Genomic DNA, 15,024 nt, shown 5'->3' on the forward strand with positions numbered 1-15,024 from the left:
AAACATCTTTGTGATTCTCGGTCTGACCGATATCCTACTTTCGGTCCTACCGAGATCATTAAGTTGATCTGAATTTTCGATCTCGGTGCAACCGATTTGAACCATTCGGTCACATCGAGTTGCAATAACTGTATACAGTTTTGCATCTCAGTGCCACCGAGTTGTTCCACTCGGTCACACCAACAGGGTCAGGCTATATATAGTCACTGGCAAAAATTTGGAAATTTCTCCGAACCCCTTCGCTCGCGCGATAGCTTGCTCTGCCATCGTGGTCTCCGGATCGTCTCCTCGCCGCCAGCCGCCTCCAGTCGCTGGTCTCCATCACCGTCAACGGAATTCAACCCCGCCGTTGCCGCCGTAGCGAGTCTCCGCCGAACTAGGGTATGGACTCAATCATAGTGCTATTCCCCATTCGATTCCTAGCACATTGTGTTCTTAATGATTCTTGCCACGATTGAAACACTCCTATCCAGTCAATGCATTCGTAGATTAGTTTTGATTCGAAAATTTTAGGGTTAGGTTTCCGCCGAAACCATCTCGGACCCACCGAGTTGAAAAACTCGGTCCCACCGATTTGGCTTATGCCATTGCACAAGTGAAACTCGGTCTGACCGAGAATTACTAATCGGTGTGACCAATTTTGGAACTTTGTGAAACCCTAGCAGTCTCGGTGCCACCGAACTGTGACTTGGTCTGACCGAGTTCACTAGTTTAGGTTCCAAAAACTGCTTCGGTATCACCGAGTTTAAAATTCGGTAGATCCGAGATGATTTCAGTGGGAAACTAAAACTAAGTTTTTGAATCATTCTTTTGCAAAAATCTCTGCATTTTGTGATGCTCATTCACTCTACCTCATCTATAAACTCTTCACAGGGTCAGCAGTCAGCTTTTACATCATGTATGATCAGAGTGACAGCCAGAACAGGTCAGAAGAGCAGGTGCACATGAGTGAGGGCACTAGTCCCTCCAGTTCTTCAGATGAAGGCAGCAAGAGCACCCCAAGCAATTTACCAAAAGCTGCCACCAGACAAAGGAAGAAGAGGACTTCAGATTCTGAGGACGAAGATTATGTGGCAGAGGAAGAGGAAGCCACATCAAAGAGAGTTGTGCTCAAGAAGGAGTATGGCTCAGCTCAAAGCACAAAGCCAGGCTTGAAAATCAAAAGGCCAGCAGGTAGGCAGCCTATGCCAAAGGCCAGAGCTTCAACTCAGATTCCTGAAAAGCCTGCACCCATAGAGCCAGTTGCTGCTGAAGAAAAGAAAAGGAAGGAAAGGGTCAAGAAGACCGTAGCCAGAGTGCTTGGAAAGGAGAAGAAGAGGAAGAAGAAGAGGTTGCTGCACCAGCACCTAAGGCACCTAAGCTTATGGGTGATGCTATAAGATCAGGGGCTGCCATGTCTAAGCCCAAAGAAGCACCCAAAGCTGCCTCCAAGCCCAAGTCAGCACCCAAGAGGAATACAAGGAGCATACCTGCAACTGAAAAGAACAAGGCCCCAGTGCCTGAAGCTACTGAAGAAGATGATGAAGAGCATGTTCTGAGAAAGCTCAAGCCCAAGATCCTAGACCACAATGATGCTCATCCTGTGGCTGAGGACATGAAGCTCAGAAGAGACTCAGGGCTGAGGAAGTGGAGAGAAGCAGACCCGTATGCTTCAAGGAGAAGAACTGCTGTTGATTATAGGTTTCACACCAAGGAACAGCAAGATTTCTATGAGACAGTGCTGCTTGATAAGAAGCCCATAGTTTGTGACATGAGATGGGTTGATTGGAAGTACATCAAGGACAATGAGGAACACTATTCTGGTGTGATTGACAGTTTTGGTGCTTGTGGAGTTGCAGACTTTGTTGGGCAGAAGCTCACAAAGTGGAACGAGGAACTCATTATGCAATTCTACTCCACAGCACACTTCTACCCAGATGGAAGGATCACATGGATGTCTGAAGGTACGAGGTACCAATCTACTGTTGCTGAGTGGGCACAGCTCATCAATGCCCCAGAGGAGCATGAGGATGACTTGGATGTCTATGCCAAGAAAAAGATGGATCATAACTCAATGGTAAATATGTACAAGGAGATTCCAGTAGATGATCTTGACACTCACAAGCTTGGGTCCATAAAACACTTGTTGTCAGGACTGCCTACGATCAACTGGATCCTTAGGCACACACTCTTGCCCAAGTCTGGAGATCACAGAATGATCAGAGGTCACGCCATTAACTTGCTACATATATTTGATGTGCCTCAGAAATTCAAGGTCATGAGCCTCATAGTAGAAACTATCAAGAGGACTGCATCAGATCAGAAGAGGAGCTGTGGTTATGCCCCTCAGATTCAGGAGCTAATCAACTCAAAAATGGGCACAGGCACATACTTGTTGGACAAGGAACACTTGCCTATTCATCTAGACTTTGAGGACAACCAAGTTGTGATGAATGAGAATGAACCATCATCAGCTCAAGCACAAGCACAGAAGGAGAAGGCAAGGAAGGAGAAAGCTGCCAAGATGCCAACTCAAGAGGAGGCATCTGAGTATTTCTTGAAAACTAAGCAGGAGCAGCTTAGTTACTTGATTGCATTCACACTGAGGATTGAGAAAGGACTAGCCACCCTCACTCAAAATCAGTAGAGCTTAGAGAGGATCATGGAACAAAAGTTCTATGACTTGGATGTCAAAGTAACAGAGATTCAGTCTGCAGTGGAACAATTACAGGATGATATGCAGGAGAGGAAGGGCAAGACTACAACTGATGCATTTGCCAGAGTGCCAAGAGCTCAGAGATCATATGCAGTGCCAGTTGCTGACACCAGAGCCACCACTTCTGCACCAGCTACAGCTTCAGTTCCACCAGCTCCAGCATCTACTTCAGCCTCAACTCCAACCACGTCTACAGAAGGCTTCGTCCTTGGAGTGATCCAGACTCCACCACCACCAAAAGACCAAGCCTGAGAGTCGATCTAGCACTATGCATTTTCTAGGAACTTTTTGATAACTTGTTGCCAAAGGGGGAGAAAAATGTATAGATCATAGGCTTCGAGAGAGAGAGAGTGTTGTTTTTTCTCTCTTGCTTTATTTGGTGGTTTTTCAAACTTTGTTTGCTTTTGAGTGCTTGAGATACTATGCCGTTATCTGTGAGACATTGATGATCATGTGTTTGATCATAAGCTACACTTAATGCTTGGTGAATGCTATTATCTTATCTATCTTATGTGATCATTCACTTTTCTTGGTGATGAGTGCATGTATTTCATTCTTATCATTTTAAGCGCTCCACCAAGATGTATGTGACATGGAAGACTAACCCATGACTCTAACTCTTTGTGCATTTGCAGTCCAAAGCAAATTTTAAATATGCACAAATTTAGGGGGAGCTCTTACTTATCACATACTTCTCAAAGCGACGATATATTTCATTCTTATTATCATTTGTCGAAGCTTTGATCTATATGTTGTCAGCAATTACCAAAAAGGGGGAGATTGAAAGTGCAACTATCCCTAGGTGGTTTTGGTAATTCATAACAACATATAGCTCATTGAGCTAATGCTATTCCAAGATGATTATTTCAGGAAAGCTCAATGATTGGCATGGCATGGATGTTGAAAGTGGATCCCTCAAAATGCTAAGGACAAAGGATTGGCTCAAGCTCAATAGCTCAAGACTCTTCATTTTATATTTTAGTGATCCAAGATCACATTGAGTCTTTAGGAAAAGCCAATACTATCAAGGAGGGATGAGGTGTTACTTAATGAGCCTCTTGCTTCATGTGCTTAATGATATGCTCCAAAATCCTCAGCTACTTTCCCATATCCACATTTGACCTAAACCCAAAGCCAAACTCGGCCTTACCGATTCTTTCAATCCGGCGCCACCGAGTTTCACTTGTCATAGCCATTGCCAAACCCTAGCAAATCGGTTCTACCGATAGGGATCTCGGTCTCACCGAGATGGGATTGTAATCTCTCTGTTTCCTTTTCGTAACTTTTCGGTCTCACCGAAAGAGCGGATCGGTCCCACCGAGATTGCAATGTAAATTCAGTGTTTCCTTTTTGTAACTTTTCGGTCTCACCGAAAGAGCAAATCGGTCCCACCGAGTTTGCCTGACCAACCCTCTGGTTAGCTTATTACCAAATCGGTCTCACCGAGTTTGTGTAATCGGTCTCACCGACATTACGTTATGCCCTAACCCTAACCATATCGGTCCTACCGAGTTGCATGTCGGTCCCACCGAAAATCTCTAACGGTCACTAGGTTTACTATTTCGGTCTGACCGAGTTTGTGATTCGGTCCCACCGAGATTGGTAAATTGTGTGTAACGGTTGGATTTTGTGTGGAGGCTATATATACCCCTCCACCTCCTCTTCATTCAATGAGAGAGCCATCAGAACACATCTACACTTCCAACTCATATGTTCTAAGAGAGAACCACCTACTCATGTGTTGAGGCCAAGATATTCCATTCCTACCATATGAATCTTGATCTCTAGCCTTCCCCAAGTTGCTTTCCACTCAAATCTTCTTTCCACCATATCCAAATCCTATGAGAAAGAGTTGTTGGGGAGACTATCATTTGAAGCACAAGAGCAAGGAGTTCATCATCAACACACCATTTGTTACTTCTTGGAGAGTGGTGTCTCCTATATTGGCTAGGTGTCACTTGGGAGCCTCCGACAAGATTGTGGAGTTGAACCAAGGAGTTTGTAAGGGCAAGGAGATCGCCTACTTAATGAAGATCTACCGCTAGTGAGGCAAGTCCTTCGTGGGCGATGGCCATGGTGGGATAGACAAGGTTGCTTCTTCGTGGACCCTTCGTGGGTGGAGCCCTCCGTGGACTCGTGCAACCGTTACCCTTCGTGGGTTGAAGTCTCCATCAACGTGGATGTAGGATAGCACCACCTATCTGAACCACGGGAAAAACATCCGTGTCTCCAATTGCGTTTGAATTCTCCAAACCCTTCCCTTTACATTCTTGCAAGTTGCATGCTTTACTTTCCGCTGCCAATATACTCTTTGCATGCTTGCTTGAATTGTGTGATGATTGCTTGACTTGTCCTAAAATAGCTAAAATCTGCCAAGAACTAAAATTGGGAAAAGGTTAAGTTTTTATTTGGTCAAGTAGTCTAATCACCCCCCCTCTCTAGACATACTTTCGATCCTACACGGTTCAATAACCTCATCAAGTCTCCACAATCCTCCCACTCAATTCTTTCGAGAGAAATTTTTTCCTCGAGAAAGGACCCGATTCTAGAAACAATCCCTTATTGCTTTCGGATCTGAGACAAGAGGTATACCCACCTGTTTTGGGTGTCCTATGAAGATGCATTTATCCGCTTTGGGTTCGAGCTTATCAGCCTGAAACTTTTTCACATAAGCGTCGTAGCCCCAAACTTGTAAGAAATGACAGCTTAGGTTTCTCTAAGCCATAGTTCATTCGGTGTCATCTCATCAGAATTACGTGGTGCCCTATTTAAAGTGAATGTGGTTGTCTCTAATGCCTAACCCATAAACTATCGTGGTAATTCGATACGAGACATCATGGTATGCATCATATCCAATAGGGTGCAGTTATGATGTTCGGACACACCATCATACTATGGTGTTTCAGGCTGTATTAGTTGTGAAACAATTTCCACAATGTCTTAATTATGTGCCAAACTCGTAATTCAGATATTCATCTCTATGATCATATCATAGATATTTTATCCTCTTGTCACGACGATCTTTCAACTTCACCCTGAAATTACTTGAACCTTTCAATAATTCAGACTCGTGATTCATCAAGTAAATATACTCAACATCTACTCAAATCATCTGTGAAGTAAGAACATAACGATATCCACTACACGCCTCAGCACTCATTGGACTACACACATCAAAATGTATTACTTCCAACAAGTTGCTTTCTAGTTCCATTTTACTGAAAACGAGGCTTTCAGTCATCTTGCCCATGTGGTATGATTTGCTTGTCTCAAGTGATTCAAAATCAAGTGAGTCCAAACGGTCCATTTGCATGGAGTTTCTTCATGCATATACACCAATAGACATGCTTTGCATGTCTCAAACTTTTCAAAACGAGTGAGCCCAAAGATCCATCAACATGGAGCTTCTTCATGCATTTTATACCGATATGACTTACGTGGCAGTGCCACAAGTAGGTGGTACTATCATTACTATCTTATATCTTTTGGCATGAACATGTGTATCACTACGATCAAGATTCAATAAACCATTCATTTTAGGTGCAAGATCATTGAAGGTATTATTCAAATAAACAGAGTAACCATTATTCTCCTTAAATGAATAACCGTATTGCGATAGACATAATCCAATCATGTCTATGCTCAACGCAAACACCAATCTCGATGGTAGAGGGAGCGTGCGATGCTTGATCACATCAAGCTTGGAAAAACTTCCAACACATATTGCCAGCTCACCTTTAGCTAGTCTCCGTTTACTCCGCAGCCTTTTATTTCGAGTTTACTAACATTTAGCAACCGAACCGGTATCTAATACCATGGTGCTACTAGGAGTACTAGTAAAGTACACATTAACACAATGTATATCCAATATACTTCTATCGACCTTGCCAGCCTTCTCATCTACCAAGTATCTAGGGTAATTCTGCTCCAGTGGCTGTTCCCCTTATTACAGAAGCACTTAGTCTCGGGTTTGGGTTCAACCTTGGGTTTCTTCACTAGAGCAGCAACTGATTTGCTGTTTCATGAAGTATCCCTTTTTTCCCTTGCCCTTCTTGAAACTAGTGGTTTCACCAACCATCAACAATTGATGCTCCTTCTTGATTTCTACTTTTGTGGTGTCAAACATCGCGAATATCTCAAGGATCATCATATATGTCCCTGATATATTATAGTTCATCACGAAGCTCTAGCAGCTTGGTGGTAATGACTTCGGAGAAACATCACTATCTTATCTGGAAGATCAACTCCCACTCGATTCAAATGATTGTTGTACTCAGACAATCTGAGCACAAGCTCAACAATTGAGCTTTTCTCCCTTAGTTTGTAGGCTAAGAAAATCGTCGGAGGTCTTATACCTCTTGACGTGGGCACGAGCCTGAAATCCCAATTTCAGCCCTCGAAACATCTCATATGTTTCGCGACGTTTCAAAACGTCTTCGGTACCTCAACTCTAAACCGTTTAACTGAACTATCACGTAGTTATCAAAATGTGTATGTCAGATGTTCGCAACATCCACAGACGACATTCAAGGCTCAGCACACTGAGCGGTGCATTAAGGACATAAGCCTTCTATGAAGCAATGAATACAATACTCAGTTTACGGACCTAGTCCGCATAATTGCTACTATCATCTTTCAACTAAATTTTCTCTAGGAACATATCTAAACAGTAGAACTGAAGCGCGAGCTATGACATAATTTGCGAAGACCTTTTGACTATGTTCAGGACAATTAAGTTCATCTTATGAACTCCCACTCAGATAGACATCCCTCTAGTCATCTAAGTGATTACATGATCCGAGTCAACTAGGCCGTGTCCGATCATCACGTGAGACGGACTAGTCATCATCGGTGAACATCTTCATGTTGATCGTATCTTCTATACGACTCATGTTCGACCTTTCGGTCTTCCGTGTTCCGAGGCCATGTCTGTACATGCTAGGCTCGTCAAGTTAACCTAAGTGTTTCGCATGTGTCCCGAGGCCATGTCTAGGCTCGTCAACACCCGTTGTATTCGAACGTTAGAATCTATCACACCCGATCATCATGTGGTGCTTCGAAACAACGAACCTTCGCAACGGTGCACAGTTAGGGGGAACACTTTCTTGAAATTTTAGTGAGGGATCATCTTATTTAGCTACCGTCGTTCTAAGCAAATAAGATGTAAAACATGATAAACATCACATGCAATCAAATAGTGACATGATATGGCCAATATCATTTTGCTCCTTTTGATCTCCATCTTCGGGGCTCCATGATCATCGTTGTCACCGGCATGACACCATGATCTCCATCATCATGATCTCCATCATCGTGTCTTCATGAAGTTGTCTCGTCAACTATTACTTCTACTACTATGGCTAACGCTTAGCAATAAAGTAAAGTAAATACATGATGTTTATGTTGACACGCAGGTCATTAATAAATAAGACAACTCCTATGGCTCATGTCGGTTGTCATACTCATCGACATGCAAGTCGTGATTCCTATTACAAGAACATGATCAATCTCATACATCACATATATCATTCATCACATCCTTTTGGCCATATCACATCACAAGGCATATGCTGCAAAAACAAGTTAGACGTCCTCTAATTGTTGTTGCAAGTTTTTACGTGGCCGCTATAGGTTTCTAGCAAGAAAGTTTCTTACCTACGCCAAAACCACAACGTGAATTGCCAATTTCTATTTACCCTTCATAAGGACCCTGTTCATCGAATCCGATCCGACTAAAGTGGGAGAGACAGACACCCGCCAGCCACCTTATGCCACCGAATCAAGATAAGACTAGTAACGGCAAGATAATTGACAATATCGACGCCCACAACTACTTTGTGTTCTACTCGTGCATAGTAACCACGCATAGACCTAGCTCGTGATGCCACTGTTGGGGAACGTAGCAGAAATTCAAAATTTTCTACGCATCACCAAGATCAATCTATGGAGTAATCTAGCAACGAGGGGAAGGAGAGTGCATCTACATACCCTTGTAGATCACTAAGCGGAAGCATTCAAGTGAACGGGGTTGATGGAGTCATACTCGTCGTGATCCAAATCACCGATGATCCTAGTGCCGAACGGACGGCACCTCCGTGTTCAACACACGTACAGCCCGGTGACGTCTCCTACGCCTTGATCCAGCAAGGGGAGAAGGAGAGGTTGGGAAGACTCCATCCAACAGTAGTACGACGGTGTGGTGGTGGTGGAGGAGCGCGGGACTCCAGCAGGGCTTCGCCAAGCACTACGAGAGACGAGGAGGGAGAGGGGTAGGGCTGCGCCAACAGGGAGAGCAAATCACATGTCTTGGGCAGCCCCAAACCTCAAGTACATATAGGGGGAGGGGAGGGGCTGCGCCCCCACCTAGGGTTCCTCCCTAGGGATGGCGGCCAGCCCTAGATCCCATCTAGGGGGGCGGCCAAGGGGGGAGAGAGGGGGGCGCACCACTAGGTGGGCCTTAGGCCCATCTGAGCCTAGGGTTTGCCCCCTTCCCCTCTTGGAGGCACCTTGGGCCTTGGTGGGAGGCGCCCCAGCCCACCTAGGGGCTGGTCCCTTCCCACTATTGGCCCATGTAGGCCTCCGGGGCTGGTGGCCCCACCTGGTGGACCCCCGGACCCCTGCGGTGGTCCCGGTACACTACCGGTGATGCCTGGAACACTTCCGGTGGCCAAAACCATACTTCCTATATATCAATCTTTACCTCCGGACCATTCCGGAACTCCTTGTAACGTCCGGGATCTCATCCGGGACTCCGAACAACATTCGGTAACCGCGTACATACTTTCCCTATAACCCTAGCGTCATCGAACCTTAAGTGTGTAGACCGTACGGGTTCGGGAATCATGCAGACATGGCCGAGACAACTCTCCGGTCAATAACCAACAGCGGGATCTAGATACCCATGTTGGCTCCCACATGCTCCACGATGATCTCATCGGATGAACCACGATGTCAAGGACTTAATCAATCCCGTATACAATTCCCTTTGTCTAGCGGTACGATACTTGCCCGAGATTCGATCGTCGGTATCCCGCTACCTTGTTCAATCTCGTTACCGGCAAGTCTCTTTACTCGTTCCGTAACACATCATCCTGTGATCAACTCCTTGATCACATTGTGCACATTATGATGATGTCCTACCGAGTGGGCCCAGAGATACCTCTCCATTTACACGGAGTGACAAATCCCAGTCTCGATTCGTGCCAACCCAACAGACACTTTCGGAGATACCTGTAGTGTAACCTTTATAGCCACCCAGTTACGTTGTGACGTTTGGCACACCCAAAGCACTCCTACGGTATCCGGGAGTTGCACAATCTCATGGTCTAAGGAAATGATACTTGACATTAGAAAAGCTTTAGCATACGAACTACATGATCTTGTGCTAGGCTTAGGATTGGCTCTTGTCCATCACATCATTCTCCTAATGATGTGATCCCGTTATCAACGACATCCAATGTCCATGGTCAGGAAACCGTAACCATCTATTGATCAACGAGCTAGTCAACTAGAGGCTTACTAGGGACATGGTGTTGTCTATGTATCCACACATGTATCTGAGTTTCCTATCAATACAATTCTAGCATGGATAATAAACGATTATCATGAACAAGGAAATAATATAATAACCAGTTTATTATTGCCTCTAGGGCATATTTCCAACACTCATTCCTCCTTCTCCTACCTCGCCCTCCCTTCCTGTCTCACTGCTCCCTCCGTCGCCTTGCAGGCTTTCCGACGCGCTTAGCCGGTCCCCGTCCCGCTCCCGCTCCACCTTCCCCGCTTGCACCCCACCCCGGGAGCACTGGATGATGCGGTACTACCGCGAGGTCGAAGCCGAACGCACCATGCCCTTCTTCTCGCGTCCGCCGATGCCTTTTCCCCGTGGCGCTCCTCCGTCCTCCAGTGCCGCCTCGAGGGAGGCCACTACTGAGCCTGCAGCTGGGGGTGGCCACACCTCCGCTCCCGGCAGCTCTCGGGGCAGTCAAGCAGGGGGCAGCCGTCGCCGTCCGGAGTATGGGGAGTGCTTCATGCCGCTGGTGGCAGACATGTCGCACTCCCGGCGCTTCACCTATGCGCTTATCGACCCGCCGTTGCATTGCCCAGCGGACCTCCTTCGCCGTGCGTTCGAGCAGCGGGCCGAAAACCCCTCCGTTGGGTTGGCCGCCTCCCACTACAGCGCCATGATGGTGATCTTCTCGTCGGAGCATGCCCGTGAGCTCGCCCTGCGCGAGTTCTTCCCCCTCCCCTTCGACGGCCACATCATCATGCTCGAGCGCCCGGAGAACGGCGAGAACTGTTTCGGCTAGGAGTACACCTGCTTCACCCAGCTCTCCGCCACCGGCTTCCCGCTCGAGCACTGGCACGAGGGTGGCATCTGCAACGCCTTCCGCTCCATCGGTAACGTGTGCTGCATCGACCCCCTTTGCCTCAATGACCTCAACTTCTCTGCGGTGCGCCTCGTCATCCGCTTGGAGCACGCGGATGGTGTGCCGCATGCGCTCCTCCTCCGCAACTTCGATGGTGACCTGTCCACGGACATTGCCATCCGCCGTGTCCGCTCCTGGACTATGGAGGAAGATGGCTCCTCTGTCTCCTCCCACCACTTCGAGCCTGCCGACGGCTCTCCGCCTCCCTCGCCCCGTGTGCGTCACTCCACGGCCATGGACGACATTGACACAAAGAGCCTGCGCGGGTTTGGCTTCCTCTCCATCGCTACAGCTCCTGCAGCCCCGGCGCCTCCTGCTGGCTACCCCGACGCTGCCGACAGCACCAGCATGGCCCGCCTCCGACGCTAAATCGGGCGCCGCCTCTCTTGCCTTCTCTCGGAGCCCTTCCCCGCACGATGGTGCTCCCTCTTCCCGCCTGCTACTCCCCTCGTCGTGGAGGAGGGGCCCGCGTCTGGTGCCGTCTCTGACTCCTCGCTCTCCTCCGTCGTGGTCTCCATGGCTAATTCCGAGGAGTGTGCCCCTATGCTGCATCCCTCCCCGCTCCTGCAGCCTTCCGACCTCCGCAACGACGAGCATGAGCATGCGGCGCGCAAGCGCCGTGGCCTCCGCAAGCGCTCCATTGACTCGTCGTTCACCGCCGGGCGCCGCAGCCTCTGCCTCGCCGGAAAGGAGCCGACCGGCTACGTGAAGATGCTTGAGCGGGCCAAGGCGGTCAAGGCGGCTCGGTTTGACTCCTCCAAGGGGTCTCCCCGTCTCCGCGCCGCGATCAGGGCGGCCGACATCGACGCCGATGACGGCGCTACTGCGCCTCTCCCGCTCCGTCTGCTTCAAGACCTGGGGGCGCCGTGCGGTGTTGACCTTGACGCTCTGGTGGCTGGGGCCCGCGCTGAGGTGGCTTCCCGTGCGCCATGAGCGACATACATCCTCCTGCCCCCCCCCCCCCCCGCTCCCAATCTCTGCCATCTCTGTCATCGGGCCACTGCATGTCCTTGCCACCCCTCCCCACATTTTAGTTACGTAGGCTTGATCTCGTGCTCCCGTCCGTGGGCCCCATTGTGGGGTTGCCGGAGTACTGTATCCTTTCATGTTTTTTCTTTTTCCCCCATGGGGTTTGTAATGGCCTTAGGCCCACTTGTTGTTCTTATCAAGCCTGTGTATTTCCTTTTGTTGTCTGCTGTTTGGAGCCTCTCAGATGCCCATGACTAGTACCTTCTCTCTGTGTACGTGGAATGTGTGTGGGCTTGGGAATGCATGCAAGTGTCGTGATGTACGTGCGGATTTTGAGGCCATGCATCCAGCTCTCCTTGTGATCCAGGAGACGAAACTTGACTCCCCCCTACAAGCAAAACCGACTCGTTCCTCCCTCCCTCGCTCCGCTCGCTCCTCCTGGTTGACTCTTGTGGGGCGTCCGGTGGCCTTTGCACCGCTTGGGATGACCGCATCTTCTCTCTCGTGCACGACATCTCCTCTACTCGTGCCCTCTTGGTTGATCTCCGCCTTTGCTACGATAACACCCTGATCCGTGTTACGAATATCTATGCACCCTGTGACCATGCTTCCAAGGCTGGCTTCCTCGCCGAGCTGGCCAACCATGCCCCCAGCGACTCCACTCCATGGCGACTTCAACCTTACCCGCTCCCCCGAGGATTGCAACAACTCTAACTTTTTTCGTTCTGAAGCAGGTTTGTTCAATGATTTCATCAACGTGCTCTCCCTCATTGACCTCCCTCTCTATGACCGCCTCTTTACCTGGTCTAACCGCCAGTCGTCTCCCATTCTTGCTCGCCTCGACCGGGTCCTGATCAACGTGGCCTGGGATGCCAAGTTTCCAACCTCCACCCTCTCCTCTTTTGCACGCTCCACGTCTGACCACATCCCCCTCCTTGCTGCTATCTCCTCCACCACCCCCAAAACCCCTATTTTTCGCTACGAGAAAGCCTGGGCCTTGCACCCCTCCTTTCGATCAGCGGTGGCCGCTTCTTGGGCCTCTGCCTCATGCCCCGACCCCACTGCTTGTTTGGTAGCTCGTCTTCGTCAGGTCTGGTTATGTTGTAAACGGTGGACAAAACGGGTTGCGCCGGCGGCCCGCCGGGAGCAGGACTGCCGGGTCCTCATCGGTTTCCTCGATCATATCGAGGAAAGGCGTCCTCTCTCTCACCTGGAAAGTCTTCTTCGCTCTCTTACTATTGATGCCCTGCATGTCTCTATTGAGGAGCCGGTCGTTTACTGGAAACTTCGCGCTAAAATTCGCTTTGCCATTGAGGGGGATGAGAACACTGGTTTTTTCCATGCCTCTGCCTCCTCCCGGTTCCGCAAAAACTGCATCCCTGTCCTCTCGGTGGACAGGGTGGATCTTTTCTCGCACGACGACAAAGCCTCTGCTCTTCGGAGCTTCTATAAGGAGCTTTTGGGGACCACCTCCACCTGCAGCTGGGGGTTCTCTATTTCTGCTCTCTACCCAGATGTGACCCTCTCCGCGCTGATCTGTCAGCCCCCTTCACGTTTGATGAGATCCGTCATGCCTTCCTCGCCATGAACCGCCTCTCCAGTCCGGGCCCCGATGGGTTCGGCCCCTCGTTCTTTGTCTCTTTTTGGGACACTGTCGTTGCTGACGTCGAAGGGGTTTTTCACGATTTCCATGCGGGGACCCTTGACCTCTCTCGCATTAACAGAGCCTTCCTTGTCCTCCTTCCCAAGTTTGAGGCCGCCCGCTCTCCTTCGGACTTCCGTCCCATCTCCCTCCAAAACTGCATTATGAAAGCCATCACCAAAGCGTTGTGCTCTCGGTTGCAAAAATACATTCACTCGCTTGTTGACCCGGACCAGACTGGCTTTCTTCCTGGCCGGCGCATCTCAGAAAATATTGTCTACGCTACCGACCTCCTTCGCACATGTCACAACCGAAAAGCCCCCACCGTTCTTTTCAAAATCGATTTCCGGAAAGCCTTTGACTCGGTTAACTGGTCCAGCCTTCTTACCATCCTTTCCGTTCGGGGCTTCGACTCGAGATGGTGTGATTGGATCCGTGATATCCTTACCACTGGTCACACCTCGATTCTTTTGAACAATGTCCCCGGAGAATGGATCCTCTGTCGTAATGGCCTCCGCAAGGGTGACGCCCTCTCCCCGTATCTTTTCATCATCATTGCCGATGTGCTTCAACGTCTTATTCACGATGCTTGGTCGAAGGGTCGGCTCGCCCACCCCGTTTCCCCCTCCCTTCCGTGCTCTGTCCTGCAATACGCCGACGACACTCTTATCCTTTGCCGCGCAGGCATCCCCTCCGTTACACACCTCAAAAACATCCTGGATGCTTCCGCCCTTCCCACCGGCCTTGCTATTAACTTCCACAAGTCTGGGTTTATTCCCATGCACTGTTGTCCCGACATGTCTTCTGCCATGGCATCCATTCTTGTCTGCCCTATCTCCTCCTTCCCCCAACCGTACCTTGGCCTCCCCTTGTCCCCGCTTAAAGTCCCCTTATCTTCTTATGACCCCCTCATCCGCTCGTTCGACCGGTACCTCTCTGGTTGGCAAGCCCTCCTTCTCTCGTTCGACGGTAGGATGGTCCTTTGTAACGATGTCCTTAATAACCTGTCTACTTACTTTATGTGCTCCTACTTGCTGCCTTCTGGTGTGGTTGAGATGATCGATCGTAGGCGCCGTGCCTTTTTTTGGACCGGCAAGGATACTTGCTCCGGGGCCCGCTGTCTAATTGCTTGGGATAAGGTGTGTGCAGATGTGCAGGAGGGAGGCTTCGGGGTTCATGATCTTCGTCGCCAGAACATTTGTCTTCTGCTCAACTTCGTTCACAAGCTTCATCAGCCGGACTGCCCGCCATGGAAGAGTTGGTTCCTGAACAACATCAGGGGAGACGTT

Source organism: Triticum aestivum, chromosome 5A (assembly GCF_018294505.1).
Source record: "Triticum aestivum cultivar Chinese Spring chromosome 5A, IWGSC CS RefSeq v2.1, whole genome shotgun sequence".
Classification (NCBI taxonomy): Eukaryota; Viridiplantae; Streptophyta; class Magnoliopsida; order Poales; family Poaceae; genus Triticum; species Triticum aestivum.